The sequence below is a fragment of the Ambystoma mexicanum genome, chromosome 5q, assembly GCF_040938575.1.
Source record: "Ambystoma mexicanum isolate Mex_15411 chromosome 5q, UKY_AmexF1_1, whole genome shotgun sequence".
Taxonomy (NCBI): Eukaryota; Metazoa; Chordata; class Amphibia; order Caudata; family Ambystomatidae; genus Ambystoma; species Ambystoma mexicanum.
Window position 1 is genome coordinate 966255110 of NC_090933.1, and position 18403 is coordinate 966273512.

Genomic DNA, 18403 nt, shown 5'->3' on the forward strand with positions numbered 1-18403 from the left:
TGGCTCACCCCCTACCGTGTAATGAGGCCCAATGTGTTCCCAATGTAACTGTTAGTGCTACCACTTTTGCCTGTGAGAGTGCCCTCAGTTTTGCAACATTGTTAAAGAATCCATGTTTCACTTCATGTCTGTGTTGCTGAGAACTTTTTCGCCCTCATTCCGAGGTTAGTGCTAGACATGGCGCCATTAGCGCCATGACTAGCACCAATACCGGTACCGCCACCGACTTGGTGGTATGGGGACTTACCGGTCTATTCTGAACTTTGCGGGACCCGTAAGTCCCCATTTGAAAAGCCATTCCACATTTCCATTTGAGCCCCCATAGGGCTCAATGGGAAGAGGGAAGGCGTCAATAACGGCACCGCAAATTGCGGTACCGTTATTGACCCCAGTATCCCTTTGCGGGTCCCGTCCATAATGCCTGGTAAAACCAGGTATTAAAGGGAGGCACCCGCAAAGGGACCTCGGAATAGGGCACAAAGGGATTACCGACACCAGTGTCATTACCGGTGCCCGGTATTCCTTTGCACCCAGGTCGTAGTGACCCCCTTTGTCTTTCCACCGCGGGTGAATGACCATTGTCTGACTCGGCTGCACCACATGGTTGAGGACCTTGAAATCGAGCTCTCTGGTCTGCAATGTATGAGGATGTATTCTGCTTTTCTGCAGAAGGCTCCTGGTCTCTGAGCTTCGGAATGTGCTGTTTGTCTCTGACCTTGGCTGCGAGCCCAGGCCTGCTGTTCTGTGCAGCCTAATTTTGCTTTTCTTCACCTCTCGTCCTGTATCTTGTGGCCTCATGCAACCTCATTATAGTTATACTATTATTTCTATATATCTATACCCATGCTATGTTTCTTATAGATTAGCAGTATTCGGTTCTTCCAGGCTTCTTATACAATCCTGCAGTTCCATGGGGTTAGTTGCGATAAGCGTCTGCAAGCTTGCTCTGCATCTCTTCTTTTGCCTTGTGTTCACTGTTTCTTCACTTGGCTAATGAGAAAAATAATAAAAGCTTTCAACAGTATGTACTATCTACAGAACTGTGTAAGCTTGTTCTTCATGTGTGCACGTGTGTGTTTGTGTAACTTTGTGCATGGCTGCGAGTTTGCTTCATGACTAAAGTTGCTATGTCATGGTGTCACTAACGACGTCAGCACAATGGTTTTCCGTTTAGTCAATCTGATCCATTGAGGCATTTGGATCCATGGTCAGGGTAGTGGCATCTGTATCCATAAAGACATTGGCCCTCATTCCGAGGTTGATGGTAGTCATGGCGCTATCTGCGCCATGACTACCACCAATAACGGTGCCGTGTCCGGATTGGTGAAATGGAGATTTACCGGTCCAGTCCGACCTTGGCGGGACCGGTAAGTCCCCATTCACCAAACCATTTCCCATTCCCGTTTGAGGCCCCATGGGGCTCAATGGGAATGGGGTGGGCGCAAATAACGGGCCGGCGTATGCCAAGCCCGTTATTTGCGCCCAGGTCCCTTAACGGGTCCCGTCCTTAACACCTGGTCAGACCAGGCTTTAAGGAAGGAACCCGCTAAGGGACCTCGTAGTACGGCAGTAAGGGATTACCAGCGCCGGTCTCCTTACCGGTGCCCCGTATCCCTTACCGCCCTAATCGGAATGAGGGGCATTGACTGGATAAGGTTTGAATGATTGTCTAAGAGAATATCTGTTTGCATATGTGGATGTAACTGGACCTCCTGGGGCTGTCCACACAGTGAGTTGCTTTGTGCGTTCTTGACTCTTCGGGCTGTCATGTTCATGGGGGAGATGAGAGGCATAACCATGGACCCTCTCTTCATCTCCTTTGCATGACAAATAGAAGACTAGGTCTGTTTCTTAGGTTCTCCTATTCCTACTACCCCATTGCTTCTTGATATGCACTACTTCCCCTATTACACTTTACTGGTAGAGTGTGTTTGGTTCTTTAATATCTTTGATTGTTCTCACTTCTCGTGATGAAGCCTAAACATGTGTCCCCTGCTCCAGAATGAGGATGGAAGCCTCATTTGGAGTGTGAGGGAGAGGAACATGTTAGACACATTCTTAACTTCTCCCATTGGACACTGCTGCATAGTGGATTCGCTCAAAATGTCTTTCTTTTGCTATGGAATTTTGATATAATCCTACATGAGTATATGTGTCTTTTATCACCATCCCCCTGGAATTACGGGCCTCTGCTAAGATATGGTTATAACATGTTGCCTGTCAGAATCAACATATAATGAATCATATTATATGTGCAGTGCCCCCTTGAGAATGATAATATGAAATGATGAGAAATCTATACCTTGAATTGTGCCTAATCCAAATCATTATTAAGATATGTAATCCAGAAGTATTTAATTTTCACAACAACAGAACAATGGGCCTCATTCCGAGTACGGCGCTAACCAATGGCGCTATTAACGCCTTGGTTGACGCCGTACCCGGACCGGCAGCGCCTTGGTGGTTGGCGGAATTACCGCCCCATTCCAAGGTTGGCGGGGCGGTAATTCCCCAATCCCCATTTACCCTTCCCCATTCCCATTCTTGCCCCATAGGGCATAATGGGAGTGGGGAAGGCGTCAATTACGCCACCGTAAATTACGGTGGCGTAATTAACATCAAGGTCCCTTAGCGCCATGGTATTTAACGCCTGCTAAAAGCAGGTGTTAAAAGCACCATGGCGCTAAGGGAACTCGGAGTATGGCGGTAAGGGATTACCGCCACCGCTCTCGTTAGCGGTGGCCGCTATCCCTTACCGCCATACTCGGAATGAGGCCCAATGACTCCAGATTAACACCTAAAGGAGTCCTAAAAGTGGGCGTGTAAACCAAATTGAGTAACCCAACTATATTACTCTGAATAGGTTGAATGTGCTGGCCCTTTTGAAGGAAATTCCAGAGCTTTTCTTAAATCAATATAGCAATCTAGAGCTGGTGGAATGTGTTAACATTGAAAGAACTGATGTAGTCTTCTTATATATGCGTTCCAATTTGAGGGTGGATTTGTTGAATGGTCAGTATGAAAATCTGCTTAAATTGGGGTATGGTTTATGTAACCTTGATATACGTTCCAAACAAAGGGAATTCAAGTTAAATGTAGATAGTATAATTTCCAGCAGTTCCCTGGATTTACTACTAGTCAAGGGAAATATACAAGTGTGCTGCTATAATCTACCTAATATAAATAGGGGTATCAATTTGATAAAACAGATATTGCAACTAACCCCAAACAGGGACTGGTCCCGTGGCGACGACATTAAATAAACCTAAGCAGTATATAGTGAAAGATCTTTGATCAAAATGTTATAGAAATGCTGTCTTGGAACTGACAAAACTCTTTCTCTAGGTCTTCTAGTGGTAAACATTGGAGGATTACAGAAGAGAGACTTAAAAGATCTATTAGTAGTTAATATGTACTTAAATCTAGCAAATATGAATTTGGCAAAAATACTAGACGAGATTGGTGAGCTCTTTCATTTGGAAAAATAAAAATAAAACTTATTTTCAAAATTCTAATGGCCGTTGACAATAATGCCCTTTGTCCAGAGCTGGATAATGGCTTACCCCAGTACCCATATGAATGTACAGGGCAGACAAAAACTGGGGTCTGCAATGGGCGTCACTGGTGGACCTCTGGAACATCCAGAAGTTGATTGGGAACATACGTGCTGATAACACAAACAGGAAAACAGAGGTGAGAGAGAAAGCAACATCTACAATTGAATATTTGTTTTTATCAAGAAAGCTACTCTTCATACGGATTTTGAAATTGTAGACTCTACACTTAGTGATCATAGAAGATTGCAGGCAGCCTTAAGGTTTAATGATACAATGAATTGGGAAAATATGGGTTCACTGGATTTAACAGTGAATCCAGAACAAATTAGAATAAAATAGAAACCTCAGCAAACCAGAATTCTAAATGAGCACTTTAAACTTCATTTAAACTCTGTGTTTACTGGAACAAAGGATCCTACTAGAACGAAACCACTTCTCAACTTTCTTTATAGGGTGCCCCCCACATTTACCAAGCTCAATACACATTTTTGTTTAATCACCTTAGCCAAAGAAAAGGGAATGGCATCATGTTATTCAGTCTAGGAAAAGAGATTTAAGGAAAGACATCAAAATAGCCAATAACATATATAAAAATCAAGACGAGAAACTTCTAATCATAAAAAAACAAAAACTGGGTTAGGCAGTGCAAATCCCATGCGCTTCAGCAAAGCAATGAGATTATGTTAGGTACTATCCTGACTACGGAATCAAACAAATTCTAGGAGCTCTTATCTAATCTGTTAGGAAATACCACTGATGCTCTCTTAAACCATATTCATAATAAGGAATGGTGTGCTTTCAATTCAGTCTTTTATGGTGACCCAATAATAACAGAATTAAATAAAGAAAATCATTTGGGGATACTAAATGGCACTTAGATTTCACAGAGTCCGATATCATTGAAATTATACAGAAGCTGAAGCCTGTGAGGGTCTGTGGCCCAGACGGACTCTTGAATGTTAAGTATAAGCCAGAACCTTGGGCAAAGATATTATTCGTTTTTTTCAGCATAAATTGAAGAGCTACTGCATACCACATTCTTGGAAACTATTACACATAGTTACGATCTTTATGAAGGGTGATGGATGGAACCCTAAGACCTACTGTCATATTGCTCTTCTTGATGTTTCTTGTAAAATCTTTGGTAAAAAGGTTCACAGAAAAATTGAAAATTGGGCACAATCTACAGAAAGGCTGAAGAGGAACCAAACAGAAATCCAAAAATAGTCTATAGGCGCCCCTCTTTGAGAATGAACACAGCTAAATGAACTGTTCTTTGGGAAGGTATCCACTCAAGAGTCGGCAGCCACACTTTAGCTCACTGTACGTTTCACAGAAGGGGAATATCCATTTGCATATCAGTCTTTGTCCCACCCACATGGGCAGTGCAGCACCGAAATGCCATGGCAATTCTCTTCTGAACAAGAGTACCAACAGCAACCCCATACACGTATTTCAGCCTTGTTGGGCATCATCAGTGAGGTGGAGCTGGGCCTCTCTGAGCATAGTGAGCAAGGGGTACACGTCTGGATGACCCTAAGAAACTTAGGGTGACTAAACCTCTAAGTGCCTTAAAAAATAAAAAAAATAGTCCATAGGCGCCCCTCTTTGAGAATGAACACGGCTAAATGACCTGTTCTTTGGGATGGTACCCACTCGAGAGTCCATAGTCACACTTAAGCTCACTGTACCTTTCACAGATGGGAAATATCCATTTGCATTTCAGTCTTTGTCCCACCCACATGGGCAGTGCAGCACCGAAATGCTATGGCAATTCCCTTCTGAACAAGAGTACCAACAGCAAACCCATACACGTGTTTCAGTCTTGTTTTTCCTCATCAGTGAGGTGGAGCTATGCCTCTCTGAGCACAGTGAGCAAGGGGCACACGTCTGTATGGACACGGCTGAGTTCGTTCTCACGGAGGGGCGCCTATGGACTATTTTTTGATTATTTATGGGACTTAGGTTTAGTCACCCTAAGTTTCCCATGGTCATCCAGACGTGGACCCCTTGCTCACTGTGCCTGTTACAGAATCATGTGGAAATTAAAGGAATGTTGTTGTTTATGGCAGGAATTGACCGTAAAGCTGCTTTTAATTGTATCGAGAGAAGTATTTTGTGGAATAAGCTTGATAATTGGGGATGCTCGCCGCATTGCTGCAGGTGGTTATTGAAATGCATTGCATGCTGGCACTTAGATAGGAATGTGTTTTGGCACCCTGCCCATTTATCTTTTTTCTTTCAGATGTGCAATCCCTTTTGTCAAAATGTAGGTCTTTTCCCCCTAATATAGCTGACATTAAATTTCAGTGGATCACTTATGCAGACAATTTTATGTTGTTGGATTTATACGCCCAGTGGTTTGCAAGGGTCCATTTTGGGCTTCCAAAATTACGCCCAAGATAACAAGCTTGTAATTAACATAAACATATAACATGTTATCATATTCTCAAAATCACAAAAACAGGTAAAATGTGCATGGTCAATTGATGGAGTCAAATTGGCCCAAGTCCCTTAAATATGTTTCCCAAATGAAGATTATAAACATAATGTTTGGTAAATTCTCCATATTGCCAGAATTAAATTAAAATTCCATAAAATGAAAGTGATACCAGGAATTAGTCATGGGTTGGAAATAATGGCTGTGGATTGTTTCAAGAGACTTCATGAATGGGCAGCCTTAATCTGGTGCAAAACACTAACTTTATCTAGTTGTGTTCCTGTTGCGATTATTGAATTTGAGTGTGGTCAATTCCCTTTGCTGACATATGTCAGATGGAATAGACTACAGCTGTATTTTAAATTGTTGAACCCCCCCCAAAGGACTCTTGTATGAATCACTTGTATTAACAATGACTAAGCGAACATCACAAATCCCTAATGAAATTGTAGCTGATTGCGGGTGTGAGTCAAGAGTTGTTTGAATGTTAAGAAAACTTGCCTGTATAAAGATAAAACATGGAGTCCAACATTATAAATTATTTAAATATATAATGTTAGAGGAAAAAAGTGGAATGTTTTACCTCCCTATTTGATGAAATTCCCCCGCAGTATCTCTAGGAACCTATTTTTAAGATTAACAATGAATGTATTCCCGACACGTGAAATCATCTCAATTAGATCCCGGAATAGTGACCTTTTAAACTTGTGCCAACATTGTTTCACTGGTTTGTGGAATGTTCATCATTGGCAAAAATCAAGATTCTATTGGTTCACGAAATTTGGTTATTTTTTTTATTTTTTTATTTGTACTTGACTTAATTGTATTACAATTTTTGCCAGAGGATCACTTTACGTTCAGTTCTTCGAAAGGTAAAATCATCACTGACCAAGCTGAGTGTTACACTGTCTGGCTCGATGCTTTAATCCAATCGTGGTTTGTCTTCATTTGAGATTCATGTCCTATGCCGCCTGAAGGCCTAGATTTTGAAAAAATGAAGCTGCTGCAATCACTAGTTTCGTGTTGGTGCCACTCATCGGGTGCTGCACCAGAGCTCCTCTTCATAGGTCTGTAGGACGTTCAGGTTATGGCCCATGTGTCTGTCTCTTATTGTAGTTGTACAAGGACAGGATAACAATAGATGGTGGATCGTTTTGACTTTTTCCTTATTGTTACAGAAGCAATAGGAGTTGGTGATTGACTGTCCCTTGATGGCTAGGATCTCGTTCGTTTTGAATAAATTCAAACACACTCTTAAGAACGTTGATCGCAGCTTTCTATCGGGGAACTGTGTCAATTATTCCTGCGGTTTATTCCCTTTTTGAGTGTTTGTCGGTAAGTGTGATAACTTATTGTTTGACGCTGCCTCCAGAGTTTGAATCCAGTCCCATTCTTTGAGACGGTTTTTCATTTTTTGTGGATTATTCCCCAGTTCCTCCTCTGTGCTTCTAATCTCGTGAAGTAAGGCCAGGTTCTGCTTTGACAAATCTGATAGCATTGTGTTTTTGCCTCCTTCAATTTCTCTGTGAATAAATTGGTTATGATTAAAAATCTTTTAGTTTTGTATAACAAATCTCTTTGATACTGGGCTTATAAGAACAATTTTTCTAGATAGAAAACTATAGATATTGTAGTACTAATTTTATCTTTCAAGTTGTTCCTATGTATTTAGTGATTATTAAAACTGCACTTGGCACTTTACTTGTTAGAAATATCACGGACTCTTATTGTAAATCTATCATTCAAGTTCTCCCAATATGTTGTTAAAACTGCACCTGGTACTTCAAATGTCCAAAGTATTAGGTTTGGATGTTGTATAGTTGCCTGCTGAGATGAAGTATTTTTATCCTCATCTTTTCAATGGGTATGTGTGTAAGGTCTGCATTGTAATATGAACTGTGTGACATTTGTGAAATTCATATATTTGCATATGGAGTGTTTTGTGAAAGATTTTAATTATAAACTATATGACTATAAAAATAACATATACAATCCAAGATTTGTGTAGTACTGTTTCTAGGTTAAGATTCCGAATCTATGTGTTTTTCTTCCAATCTTCAAGCATTGTTGAGTACAAGTGCCCTGATATGGTCTCATGAAAGCAATAGATAATGGATAGCACACTATATAGTATGAAAAAGGACAATGTACATATTTTAAAAACTCCACTATTTTAACATCTTTGTGGCTTTTTAACATTTTTGTTTCTACCAATCTTATGCACAGCTTTTTGTCATCTGCAAAGAGGCAGTACTTCCCTTGCAGCCTATTTTCTCGGACAGTCCTTGAAAGGAATGGCATCTCAGATTGATCCTTATGCCATCCAACTTGACCCTCTCTAGTTACAATGCACTTGATTGGTTAGCTCAGTTTGGAGCCTGTGATTGACATTCTCTAACCCAGGTGACTACCCAAGATTCCATTTAAAGTCTGTGTTCCTCTGCTGTATGCTGTGCCAAGAGGTGTATTGAAATGAATGTATTACCATGCCACATGGGCTTAATTGCAAAGTCAAAACCATCCACTAAAACGCATTCATAATTGACTTAATGGAATAATCCAGGTCTACAAGTCCCAGAATGCAAGGTTAACACAACGCCTGGGCTAATGTCTCCAAGATGGAATGGGTAGTGTTGGCATGTTTATCCTACTGTTGAAACTTAAAGGCACTAGAAATGACTTTGAACCATCCTGTGAGCCAGTAGGCCGAAGTTCTAGTGACGACAATATGGAGTGGTTTTACAATCCATTTAAATCCTGGCAGATCAAGTATTTAGCCAACTGGGGGTGTTTATCTGCTGACAATGCATTTGGCACATAATCTATAGAGAGCATCCATGTTTGGACTGGGTTATTTTATGGGCTCGATATTTCATTTTAATCCACAGCAATTCTTCATTATCAACATGTTTTATATAATACATATAATATATTAAATCACTGCTAGATATAACTCTTAAGTGTTTCTTATGACAGCAGATGCAGAGTTGTTAGAAAAAAGTTAAGTCCAGTCCTCACGGTAATTCCAAAATACACACAGCCATTTGTATTTTCTTCTATGTAAGTGCCGACCAAGTTACAGAAAGGATAAAACGCATTCTATTAGATAAAGTAAGGAATAACGTGGGCAACAGGCTTTGATTGCTGCAACAATAAGTAGGAGATTGTAGAGAGACATTTTAGTGCTTTGCAGAAAAAAAGTTTTTCACATATTTCAACACTCCAGTTATATTGACACAGAATGATTATTCTGGACCTTGTTTCCAGCCTGTAGATGTGTGGCCAATAGAAGGAAACTAGAAGAGTGCGAGTAACAGCGTCTAAGAGAGCTCCTGTGAACAGGAAGACCTACCCAGGGAAAATAAGAGGCCAAACCAGCTGGAAAAAGCAGCACGAATAACCATGGACCAGGAAACATAAGAGGAACACACGTATCTAGGTTGCATTACCAACCAATTCCAAAAAAGTGTTGACCATTCTAGTAATTACATCAGACACGGAGACTCAATTCCTTCTTCCATTCTAATCCCTGAGTATATTTCAACCGAGCACAGAAGGAGGAGCGGTCAGACCGGATACAAGACCAAACCGGGAGAGAAAATTGGGTCAGTTAGGACTGATTATTATTATAATTATTATTATTTTGGCATTTATATAGCGCTTATTATTACCCACGGTGTGTGGTGCTCATTTATCGACCTTGGAAGGATGAAAGGCTGAGTTTGGCCCTGCCGAACCTGCGTTAGCAGGCTCTGCACAGATGTCAAAACGAGCGCTGTGCCACTTGACCGGCTGATGAACCACATTTATTATGTGAAAGCCAATTGGGTTGTGTCTGGAATCAGAAGTAAGCTCCAGACATTGTTCACAACAGAAAAAGGAGACAGCAAGTCCCTGAAGAAATTCTTGTAGGTTTGTTTTGCCAATAGATAAAAGGGAATGAAACATGTTGGGTATATGAAGTTTTAATTGTATGAAAGGGTGAAATTGAGTTTTTAGAATGAATGAGTAGTGTTGTGTATTTATCCATATTGTACAGTATAGCACAAAGCACTTTCCCTGTTCCAGACGTGTTATAGTATTGTGGCTGTTTTCTGTGTGTTTTACCATTTTTAAACAAAATAAAATGTAATAAAATATGATATTTAGTATACTATTAAACAGTTTGAAAGGTTAACTTTCTTGAGCATAATGAATATTATCTCATTGTAAGACGTCACCCTCACTCTTTTGAAATGACACAGACCCATTGTTGTTTTGGACACGGTTAGTAACCAGAAAAGGAGCTGCTTAACTGGGTCAGTAAATTACCCTCCAGACTCTATGTTGTTGTAGAGGCTGGCTACAGGGGTATGAATGAAAATGAGTTGTGAATATTTATTTGGAAGCCTTGCCTCCCTACATTGATCTCAAGAAGACCCTGCTCTCTCCTGTGAACCTTGGTTTCATCGGACCAACCAGTTCAGACCCCTGCTTGAAGATCTTGCTGTCAGAAGCCTTGAAAAGTGTCCCGCAACCATCCTGTGGCCTGGCCAGCTTTGTTCAAGGCATCTCTTGTGCATCGACCCAATTACAAGTTGCAGCTTTCAACTCCACAGCTCATCTACTCATAGCCCAAGATCCGTCCTCCTGCAGCTGCTGCTGTCCAACACAGAGGGACCATCCTGGTGCAGTGTCTTCTCATTGCTGCATGTCACCAGCTGCCCCCTCTTTGGGGAGTTTTTTGCTGCTGCTCATCTAGGCCTTTTCTTGGGGTTCTCTTGTCACTGTGGGAATGGTGGTGCCTAGGCCATACAGGTTTAAGATCTAGGGAACCCTTTTCACTGGTGTGCAGAACCACCATCTATCCAGCCCCAATTCCAAAATCTACCACTGTTCCTATGGCCCTTTGACCCCCCTGCAATGGGGCCAGTGACTGAAATACGTCGGCCCATCAATTCTGAGGATCCTAAGGCTTGCCACTGAGAGAATTGGTGTAAGGTATGGGAGCTTGCATACCTGTTTCCATATCCCTTACTGGCATAGGGATTGTACGGGTGTTAAGTCCACTCTCTAATCCTCCCTTGCCTGGTCGTGATCAGTGGATCCCTTGCTTGACCGCTAGTGGTGTCTGATTCGGAGAGTACCCCTAGTTTACTCTACTTACCTTGTTATCCTCTTCGGTGTTTGGTTGTTTGAACATTACCACACCTGTTGCCTTTGCCAAATGGGTTCTATAACTTTGAAGATTTCTAATTCTCTATAACAGGTACATTCTAGCACGGAAAGACTCCTGAATAGACCTTTCATTTGTATGGCAGGATACATTATTATTTTCACTTATCAGGCACCACTGATATAATACCCCTTGACATACAATCCAATTCACCAATTCTAGGGATGATAAACATGATCATTTTAAAATTAATATTTTGTTTTATTAAAATAGAATCAATGGAAAGGTTGTCCGAAAGCGTTATGGAGGAGAAGTCACAACAATATATCACAATCACAGGCAGCTTGTCTACAAAAACTAAATAAATCTGCCTGCATAAATCATGCTCTTTCTCACTCATGCATCTATTTACAAATCTCTATGTGTTTAGTTCTGAAAAGCAATAGGCATTCTAGTCACAATTATGCCACATGTCAATCACAGTCTCAAAGCTCTCTTGATTACATAACCTCACCAAATAACACATAGTTAAGTTTAAAAATTAATCAAAGAACTTTGCTTTCCCCAATAACACCAATAAATGCTAGAATCAAACAACTATTGCATGTCTCACATTTTCCATGTAAATTTGGTGCAGTGGGTTGTTAATATGTGTATATGGTTTACAGTAAGCTTATCAATTGCATCAGAATTCTGCAGGTTTTGGGATGCAGTGTTATCAACACCGAACGCACATTTCTGCTCACCCACGCAATCTGGAAGAATGGTTTTAGGATTTTATTAAACTTGTATAAGTGCCTCTGCCCTTTTATTGGCAGATATGTAACATTGGTGTGAGATTCATTTTTCTGTACTATGCAATCAAGAGTCAGGGGATTGCATGGGATTTACATTCACATAATTTTCAATGGGAGTAGAAATTATACAATGAAACTTGCTCTCATTTCTCAATCCACATTAAATAGCAGGGCCTTCACATAGCGAGAAAGTAGATGTTCATTAGTCTCGAGAGGTTAGCTCAGTTGCAAAGTGCTCGCCTCAGAAGCAAAACGACATGGAGCAACATTGGTTTGATCCCTGGGTCCGCGCTTAGAAACCTCAGGTTATTAAGCATGTTATAAATAATATATTATATATATGGTACAGGTGTCTTCATATCACAGCGTAATGTTAATTTTTGGGTGAAACCACTTTAGGTGCCATTTAATGAGATTATAATTTACAAAGCATTGCACGCAGACTACATAAATTGTATCCCTGCGCACGCAGCTCAGAAATGTATGTTGGATTGGACTGAAATGACATCTCACTTAAATTTAAATTCAGTGAAATGCACTTCTAATTTGGCATTACAAAATCAATATATATTGGTAGCACCCTTTCAAACCACCCACCTTCTTGGACTAATCAGCAGAATAGTTCTATAGAGCATGTATCATTTCTATGTGTGAATTCTCATAGTCACTTTGTTCGGATGGACTCGTCTAGATCACCAATGCTAACCATCCTCTGTGAAGTCACACAGGGTTCTGTCCTCTCATCAATGATCTGCAATCTATACATGGAGACGCAGGGAGCTCTACTAGCCACACACAACATCCACATCCACCAATAAACTGATGACACAAATCTATACCTGAAGATCTACTCCATCAAGGACATCCAAAGGCACAAAACCTGCCTCTCACTGATCCAGTCTTGGATGTCCAGTTCATACTTGAAGCTCAACCCCTCCAAGACCAAATTTCTACTCCTCACCAACAACACTGAACACCAAGACATACAGACCTGGCTGTCAAACATGAACCCTGAAGGCTTCACACCTAAGCTCACCTCCTGAGTAAGTTGCTCAGGTTCCACATCGACAAACACCTCTCCTTCAAGACACACATAGCTACAAATATTCAGACAGCTTGGTATCAGCTCTCTGCTGCAGAAAGTCAAGCCCTTCCTTCCTACGGACAGCTTTGGATCCTGGTCCTATCTGACGTGGATGGGAGCAATGCCCTGCTCAAAGGCCTCCCGTCATCTTCACTTGTGCCCCTGAGAAGTGTCCTACACACGGTATCCTGCTTCATTAAGGGTCTACGCAGATAAGACCACATCACCCCGGCCCTCATCCACCTTCACTGCCACTGCACACACAAACCACCTTAAAGTTGTGTGGCATCATCTAAACTCAGCATCTCTGGTGGACAGTGCACCACCAGAAGCCAGGACACATGCTTGAAATCCATTGCTGTAAAAAGGAAAGGATCAGAAAACAAGCCTTCACTGCCTATGCCACAAGACTATGACACCTCCTCTCCATCAGCATCAGACTCACCCCTGCACTCCTACAATTCAGAAAATAACTCAAGACCCACCTCTTCAAGGAGTCTCTTCTCCACAGCACCTATGCCACAACGTCACCCCGCGCACCTGATGCTGTCCACCTCCCTCCGCCACCCTGTACATCTCTACTCCTACCTACATTGTGCCCCTCTGTATCCAGCTCCCTCTATCTATCTGTTCTGTGGTTACCTCTGAAAAGCATTCTGTTATGCATCTGTACTGTTGTATACCTCTGTAAAGCACTCTGTTGTGTATGTGTATTTTTGTATACCTCTGTAGAGCGCTCCATTGCTTCTCAAAGCTAGGTCCATGCTAAATAAATATAATAATAATAATTGTTATTATTATTATTATTAATAATAATAATTGATCATTAATGGCCTGGATCCAGCAGAGACACGCCATATTGGAAATCTGCCAGTCAGCAAGGCCCCTCCTGATCTGCTTCCATAAAGTTAGGAATGCCTCTGGAAATAGCAGCAGGAAAGAACACCACCTCTTTCTGTTGGATGAGTGCTGACGAGGGATGTTACCTGCAGGTGGCAAGACCTTTCCTGTGAGGTAATTGGGACCAACTTAACCAGAGTCAGAATCATATCTCCTTTATATGCCCCCTTTTCATAATGCCCAATATTCCCATGCTTATGTCATGATAATATCATGCTATTTGATTGTTCCAATCATTTCATTGGCATGCCTCATAGAATACGTACCCCCAAGCCTCCTTTGGTGGTCATAACTTTTGGCACACATGAAAAAAAGGTGGGGGCCCAATCTGATCTTCATATTCTTAAATCCAAAATTGTTTTCATTTCTCCATCCAAGGTAGCAACCTGCCACCTAATTGAAACAGGGATTTCAGTAATCCTCCAGCCTAAACACACATCTTGATATGCCGCTCGACTATGACATGTACTTATTCATAAAGTTATGAATGCTTATCATTTGATTCTTTTTTGAGCTTTGGCTTGTTTGTAACCAGTATGTTGTGATTTTATAAGGAACCTAGTTTTCTATGCTTTAACATTCATTTGTGTGCTTTTATATTAATGAAAGGCTTGCCTGTTCCGAATTGTTCTCCGCAAATAATTTAGCCAAGATTTGTTGACACGTGGCCACCATTGTTTGAATATCCAATAGTCTGTATCTGTTCAGCATAATTGCCTACCGTCAAAGTGACACATTAATGGCAATGAAGTCTGATTGAGGCTAGGCCTCAGAAAAACAGGCTTGATGCCTATCAGTTAGCACAAAACAATTTTCAATTTTGCGGAATGTTAATGGATATATTTTCAAATATTTATTCTTACACTAGGCTTCTTTGGGAGGGTCCTAGTCCAGATGTTTAATTGTTCTTTATGTGACTAATGGCTTCTCTTTACAACTAATCATAAACCTTTCCATTATAAAAAAGCCCAGGCCAGTTCCATGGAACTCTTCACCTCCCCCATATAGCAACTAGTATGCATTGCAACAGGGAAGTTTTTTTACTTTAGGATTAGTTTAGCAACAAGACCTAAAACAGGCATTGCCAAAGCCATCTCACTGCCTCTATTGCTGTTCTGTGCATGAAAGGCTTTTCAACTAGTATTGAAAAAATGTGAACAATTCCCTTCAAAGAATATTTCAATGGCTTTATTTTTTCATGCTCAAAATGTTTCAATAGGAATCATTTTGCAATGTTAACACTGTCAACAACATGAAAAGGTGATGCACTGAAGTGTTTCATTTTAGGCATATGCCAATGTTTTCTACTTGAAGCATTACAAGTGAACACGTAAACCAACGTTGATCTCAATATTCATGCTATCACTTGACTTCTCTCATTTTAAATTTAATTTCTTTGTTGCACCAGCTGCGTCCTTTTTTTTGCTTGATCGTATTTGCGATCCACTCAGGCCTCTTTGCACTTTTTCGAGATGGAGTTCATTTTTTAACTAGTGCTTCTGCATCTCCTGTTTCCACTTTATACTGGTTAAAACCCAGTTGGGGTGAAATGTACTCAAGGTTCAATGATAGGTACTCAAGGGCCGATGTGGTTCCTGGGATGGATTAATTTATGTTAAATATGTGCCATGTGTTGGGTGTTGTCTCTTAGGTGTGCCCCACATTTACAAACTCTGCACCCCTCACTTTGATTTTAGAGTCTTCATTTGCCTTTGGTATTCTCCTACAGTTAATCATCTGTCTCACACTTGAAAGAAGCAACACAGTTGTTCGGCAACAATTTGCTTTAGGGAAACAGTTTTGGTTTCCATTTATCTTCAGTATTTCTTTTTTAATTTTTATTGGTTTATTCAAACAAAAAACAATACAAACCAAACACGCAGTGCATATATCAACAGCTCAATTGTTCATTGCATACTTTCGGTCACTGCTCCTCTTATCCCTCCCCCCCTTACGAGCCTATTTATTCCACTCACTCTGTATCTGCCTCGCATGGTGGGGTCTCACTTTCCGTGAATTTTGTCAGATCTTGTATTGTTCCAAATAATTCTGCTATCAATGATTTCCATGCCATCAAGGTTCCCACCTCCTCCTCTCCCCCTACATTGCTCGCCTCTTGCCATACCATGGTTTCTGCCTCTGTCCATTTCTGCAACTCTTTCCACCACACCTCCACCCGTGGTTTGTGACATGTCTTCCATGCCAATCATTCTTTTTGCGAGCACATATGCTAGATCTTTCAATGAACTAACATGCTTAAGTTTCTGCGATCTGTGGAACGCCCCCAGCAAGCAGGCCCAGGCTGTTTCTATGATAATCATGACCCCCTTTTCCACTAGTTTCTGTGCCATTTCACACCAGAAACGCTCAATTACTGGGCATGACCAAAACATGTGTACCATTCCAACGTTATCTTCATCGCATTTGGGACATGCTTGTCGTCCAGCATTTTCAAACCTAGATATCCTCTGGGGTGTCATGTATGCCAAGTGCGTAATATATAGTTGTATCTGTTTAGTCTCGCATTCCTTGATACCTTCTTGTGGTACCCCAGGGCACGTTCCCACATCCTATCCTCTATCGGGGCTCCTACTTCCGCTTCCCAGTCTAGTCTTAATTGTGTTAATTCCTTCCCGACCTTAGACATCATCAACTCATACAGTCTAGAGATCTCATGCCCCCCCTCCGTTATATCATATATTATCTCTATAGTAGCATCAGGTTCTTCTTCCAGTACCGTTTCGGGCCATGTTCTCCTAATTCTTTGCACCATTCTGTGATATGTGATATACTGGCCCGTGTGTAACCCTGATTCCTCACCCAGCACTTCAAAATCTATGATAGTCCCCTCTCGCCAGACATCTCCCATTGTTACTAACCCCACCGGTTCCCAGTGTTTTCTGATTATCATCCTCAGGTGCTTGTCTCCCCTGCCAGTGGAACTAGTGGTATCTTTGGGGAGCATGGGAATGGGTTCTCCATCATCCGGCATGCCCGGCGCCACATCTTCCACCCAAGCATCATCATCTTAGGGCGCTCTTCCATTTTTGTCTTGGACAGCCAGATCATCTCTCTTAAATAAAATGGGGCACAATCATGTCCAAACAACCTGGATTCGGGGGTCACTTCAGCCAAGAGCCATTTGGCAATGTATTGCAGTTGGCTCGCTACGTAATAGACCTCTTAATTAGGCAGTTTTATCCCTCCTTTGTCATAAAAGTTCTGCAGCTTCCATAGTGCCACCCTATTCCGGGTACCATGCCACAGGAAATCCCTACACATACTGTTCAGTTTAGTGAAAAACTTCTTGGGTATCAGGTATGGAATATTCCCATTTATCTTCAGTATTTCGGATTGTTTTAGGGATCTACCTTTGATTGTACCTGTCTTGATTGTTTTCAAGATCTATAAATGCAGTTTGTTTGTACTTGTCTATACTGATCTATTTGAGGGCTCTAGTGCTGTGTGTGTGCCTCACTGTAACATTACACCATCCCCATAGCTACTGAGGTCTTGCCTTACTGTGCTGCTACACTACCCTGATAGTTTGTTATGTTATGTTAGCAGTACTTGTATAGCGCACTGTCACCAACGGAATTGGTCCCCAGGCGCTCTGGTTCAGGTACTTATGATTCCATTAGAGTTGTATACCTGTGGATTCGGATGTTGCTGGTTCCTCGTGGGCCGACTCAATTTGGTGGAGTTGCGCTGATCCAACTGTATCTTATTGAGTATAGTTTGGATTGGTGGGTGCGTCTGAACCTAATCTTCAGGTGTGGGACTGGGTGGGTGATATCTATTCTCAGGTGATCTAGTGTGACCCTGGTCGGTTAAGGCTTTGGGTGGTTCAGCGTCGGGGTCATGTTGAAGTGTTGTCCTAGTGGATCCGTCTTTAATTTCCGTGGGGTGAACATCCTTGGGACTGTTGTTTAGTTGTAGTTTTGTGTGGTGGGGCATTGTGCTTCCTGCTTTGTATTGGTGGACCGTGTTTAGTGATGATCATTCTGTTTCTCACCCATTGCATTGGCCCGTGGTGCAGTGCTTTCTTTCCCTCTGTTTTGTTCTAAGGGCTATTGGGGAAGGTCATAGTTAGGTCCTGGTCCTCTTGATGATTCATTCTAGTCTTTCTGTCTTAGTTTGCTATGTTTACTGTCTTTGGTCGTATTGCGACTGTCTCCCGTTTGGTCCTTTAGTATGCCGTGGGATATTTACCTCAGCTTTTCCCATTGATTGATCGGTGTGTATCGAGGTCGCTCTACGTTCATTGATGTTTTTAGTTATGTCGGTGCCCCTGTGGCCAGTCTTACTAGTTATGACTTGAAGAGCCAGGTTTTGAGTAATTTCCTGAATAATAGGTGGTTTCTTGTGTTACGTATGTACTTCGGAAGGTCATTCCAGGTTTTCAGGGCTTGGTGAGAGAAGGAGGATCCTCCAAGTTTTCTTTTGTTGTTGGGCTTCGGTTCCAGGCAG

General features: G+C 41.5%; 1 protein-coding gene across 2 annotated transcripts in view; it reads left to right on the forward strand.

The window, feature by feature from the left end:
• OXR1 (oxidation resistance 1) overlaps positions 1-18403 on the forward strand; it is a 3084878-nt gene that overhangs the window by 721768 nt on the left and 2344707 nt on the right. The window lies entirely within an intron of this gene.